Source organism: Orycteropus afer, unplaced genomic scaffold (assembly GCF_000298275.1).
Source record: "Orycteropus afer afer isolate SDZICR_OR568_19922 unplaced genomic scaffold, OryAfe1.0 scaffold00238, whole genome shotgun sequence".
In the NCBI taxonomy this organism is placed as follows: domain Eukaryota; kingdom Metazoa; phylum Chordata; class Mammalia; order Tubulidentata; family Orycteropodidae; genus Orycteropus; species Orycteropus afer.
Genome location: NW_006921825.1, coordinates 3,183,744 through 3,188,729, shown reverse-complemented (window position 1 = coordinate 3,188,729; position 4,986 = coordinate 3,183,744).

Sequence of the window (4,986 nt, the reverse complement as noted above, 5' to 3'; positions counted from 1 at the left end):
ACTAACAAAGGCAAAATCCTCGGCAGGAAAAAGTACAAAACAATGTGGAGCAGAAAGCATCAACCTGGTAATTCAGATTCTTAGACGTCAGCCACCAAAAACCCAAGTGCCCAAAGACAAGTCACTTACCCTTTCTGAGCATCTGTTTCCACAACTGGAAAACCAGGGTTTAACTGGGACAATCCAAAAACCCCCTCCCAGATCTGACAAGTTTTGGGACAAGAGCTTAGAGATCCTCATTCACTCCCAGTACCTGGCTCTAATAGACCCAGTTCTGATGCTTAAGATATACAAGGTGGCCATCAAGTCTGGAAACATTAGCAAATACATAGTAAATAGCTTACTGATATTATGTAACATGACAAAATAATAATCTTTATTCAAATTTTATAACTACCTTACATCTAACAGCACAATCAATCTTCTATCATCTTTCCTAACAGTGAGAAGCAAGAACTACATAACTGTATTATGGGCCACCATAACAGAGTATTACAAACAGGGTGGGTTAAGATAACATAAAAATGTATTCACTCTCAGTTCTGTAGGTTAAAAGTCCAAAATCAAGGTGTCAGGAGGACCATGTTCTTTCTGTAGACTTTAGGAGAAGATCCTCCTTTGCCTCTTCCTACCTTCTAGTATTTACAGAACCAGACTGCCTCATCTTTCTTTCATGGAGCAGCTGGTAAGTTCAAACTGCTGACCTTCTGGTTAGTAGCCAAATGCCTTAACCACTATATGACTGGAGGTCATATATATGTGTGTGTGTATATAAATTTGCCTTTTAGGATAGAACTGTGCTCTACAGGGTTTTCCTTACTGTGATTTTTTTTTCCAGTTTTAAGTCTTTTTTCTTTTTTAAAAATTGTTGCTATTCAATGTCAGAAGGAAATACAAGAACTAAATGAAAAATTACAAATAATACAAAACCTACAGGTAGAAATCCAGAAGATTAATACTAAATTGTCAGAAGTAGATAATGCATTGAAAGGGCAAAGGAGTAGAATTGAATCCATGGAAGCAGAATTAATGAGACTGAAGACAAATAACTGAATACTTCTTTGGAAAGGGATCAATCAGAAAAAAGATCAAAACAAAATGAAGACAGCTTAAGATTCATGTGGGATACCATCAAAAGGAATAACCTACATGTAACTGGAATTCCAGAACAAGAAGAAAAAAATAAAACACTGAGAAAATTGTCCAAGATTTGTTGGAAGAAAACTCCCCTGATATGATGAAAGATGAGAATATATCAATTCAGGAAGTCCAAAAATCCCCAAACAGGATGGAAGCCAAAAGAAAATCAACAAGACAACATCATCAAACTCATCAAAACCAAGACAAAGAAAGAATCCTGACAGCAGCATGGGAAAAACTAAAAATTACTAAAAAGGACAACCAATAAGAATAAGCTCTGATATCTCAGCAGAAACCATGCAAGCGAGAAGGCAATGGGATGGTATACATAAAACCCTGAAAGAGAAAAATTTCCAACCAAGAATTATATATCTGGCAAAAATGTCCCTCAAATATTATGGTGAAATTAGGAGATTTCCAGATAAACAGAAATAAAGGAAACTTGTTAAAACCAGACAACCTTACAAGAGATACCAAAGGGACTCCTTTGAACAGAGAACCAATAATAGCAAACAACAACCAACCATAAATACACAAGATGACATAAACCAGAAACCAACACAGCTATGGAAGTATCCAAAGTAAAATAAGCTTACAAAATTGTAAACAGGGAACCGGAGACATCAATTGGCAAATGAGGACAACTACAAACCAAAAAGAGGGGGAAAACAGTGTAATTACAGAACTTCTAAATGGTGAGGAAGTCAAGAGAGTTGCCAAGATAGAATGGACTATTCTAAACTTGGGAAGAAAATTTTAAATCACAGGGTAACCTCAGAGAAAAATGTTAAACGTTCACATCACAATAAAAAAGAGGACATGTACAAATACTTAGCAAATACTGAAATAATAGCAACTATTCTGGTTACCTAGTGCTGCTCTGACAAGAAATATACCACAAATGGGATAGCTTTAACAAACAGGAGTTTATTCTCTTAGTTTGGAGGCTTTAAGTCCAAGTTCAAAGTGCCAGGCTCTAGTGGCTGCATGAAAGCCCCTCGACCTTGGGCTTCAGCTCTGCCTCTGGCTCCCAGCCCACTGAACCTAGAGGCATCCCTTCACTCAGGCAGCTACTGGCTGCTGAGGCTGACAAACCCAAGGTCGACAGATAAAATGGCACAGTCCCGATGTTACCAAACCACACAGCAGGCCATTAACTCAAGTCCATTGAAACTCCCAAGGTCGGCAGAGCATGGCAGGCTGCTGAACAATGACACAGCTATATGCAGGTTTCAAGCATACCATAAGCTAGAGACCATTCCCAAAGCTGCTTCTTATATACCAGAAGCAGACTACATACCCAAAGCAGCTACTCAGCTGCTTGTGGTAGATCCCACCATGGAGTTGATTGCCAGTCTCATCATGGGGAATTACTACCACCAGGTGCCCAGCCACTCAGCCAGGCCCAACCAGGTTGACATACAACTTTAACTACCACAACAACAAAGGAAATGATAACAAAATTCATAAACATAATGAGCTCAGCACAGAAAATTATATGGAACAAAGAAACCAGGAACACCATGAAAAAACACATAACAAAAAGACAGAAACCAATTCATGTTGTTGTTAGGTGCCGTCGTGTCATGTCTGACTCGTAGCAACCCTATGCATAGCAGAATGAAACATTACCTGGTCCCATGCCAGCTCCGTGATCCTTGCTATACTTGAGCCCATCACCGCAGCCACTGTGTCAATCCATCTCATTGAAGGCCTTCCCCTCTTTCGTTGACCCTCCACTTTATCAAGCATGACATCCTTCTCCAGGGAATGATCCCTTCTGACAACATGACCAAAGTAGGTGAGACAAAGTCTGGCCATTCTCACTTCCAAGAAGCATTCCAGCTGCACTTCCTCCAGGGCAGATCTGTTAGTTCTTTTTGCAGTCATGATACTTTCAGCATTCTTTGCCAGCACCACAACTTAAAAGTATCAATTCTTCTTTGGTCTTCCTTATTCATTGTCTAGCTCTCACATGCATATGAGGTGACTGAAAATATCATGGTTTGTGTCAGGTGCACCTTGGTCCTCAAGGAGACATCCTTGCTCCTCAGCACTTAAAAGAGGTCCCTTGAAGCCAACTTGCCCAGTGCTATACATCGTCTGCTGTCCTGACTGCTGCTGCCATTGGCATCGATTAGTAGAATCAAGCAATGTGAAGTCTTTGACAACTTCAATCTTTTCTCCATTTATCATGATGCTGCTTATAGGTCCAGTTGTGAAGATTTTTGTTTTCTTTATATTGAGATATAATCCATACTGCAGACTATATTCTTCAATCTTCATCAGTAAATGCCTCAAGTCATCCTCATTTCAGCAAGCAAAGTTGTGTCGTCAGCATATTGTAGGTTGTTAATGATTCTTCCTCCAATCTTGATGCCACATTCTTCTTCATACAGTCCAGCTTCTCAAATCATTTGCTCAGCATACAGATTGAATAAGTATGGGGAAAGGATACAACCCTTATGCACTCCCTTCTTGATTTTAAACCATGCAGTGTCCCCTTGTTCTGTTAGAACAACAGCTTCCTGGTCAATGTACAAGTTCCTCAGAAGTACAATCCAGTGTTCTGAACTCCCAGTTTTCTCAATGTCATCCACAATTTGTTATGATCTACACAATCAATTGTTTGCATAGTCAAATAAAACACAAGTAAACATCTTTCTGGTATTCTTTTCTTTGAGCCAGCATCCATCTGACAACAGCTATGATATCCCTTGTTCCATGTCCTCTTCTGAATCCAGCTTGCGCCTCTGGAAGTTCTCTGTAAATATACTGCTCCAACCATTTTTGAATTATCTTCAGTAAGATCTTACTTGTGTGTGATATTAATGATATTGTTCAATATTGCACACTCTGTGGGATCACCTTTCTTTAGAATGGGTACAAATATGGATCTCTCCCAGTCAGTTGGCCAGGTAGCTGTCTTCAAAATCTCTTGGCATAACCAAGTGAGTGCCTCCAGTGGGGCATCTGTTTGCCGAAACATCTCAATGGCTATTCCGTCAATTCCTGGAGCCTTGTTCTTCGCCAATTCCTTCATTGCACTTTCGACTTCCTCCTTCAGTACCATTGGCTCTTGATCATATGCCACCTCCTGAAATGGATGAAGATCTACCAGTTCTTTTTGGTACAGTGACTGTATATTCCTTCCATCTTCTTTTGATGTTTCCTGCAACATTCAATATATTGTCCATAGAATCTTTCAATTTTGCAATTCTAGGCTTAAATTCTTTCCTCACTCCTTTCAGATTGAGAAATGCTGAGCATGTTCTTCTTTTTTTGGTTTTCTAACTCAAGGTCTTTGCACATTTCATTATAGTAATTGGCTTTGTCTGCCCAAGCTGCTCTTTGAAATCTTCTGTTCAGCTCTTTTATCTTGTCACTTCTTCCATTTGCTTTAGCTACTCTCTGCTCAAGGGCAAGTTTCAGAGTCTCTTCTGACATCCATTTTGGTCTTTTCTTTCTTTCTCATATTTTCAATGTCCTCTTGCTTTCTTCATGAACGATGTTCTTGATGTCATCCCATAATTCTGGTTTTTGATCACTGGTGTTCAATTCATCAAATCTATTACTAAATTCAGGAGGGATATATTCAAGATCATATTTTGGCTTTCATGAACTTTTTTTAACTGTCTTTAACTTCAAGTTTAACTTGCATATGAGAAGTTGATGGTCTGTTACACAATCAGCTCCTAGCGTGGTTTTGGCTGAAGATATTGAGCTTTTCCATTGCCTCTTACCACAGATGTAGTCAATCTGATTCCTGTGTATTCCATCTGGCAAAGTCCATGTGCATAGCCACCATTTGTGTTGTTGAAAAAAGGTATTTGCAATGAATAAGTC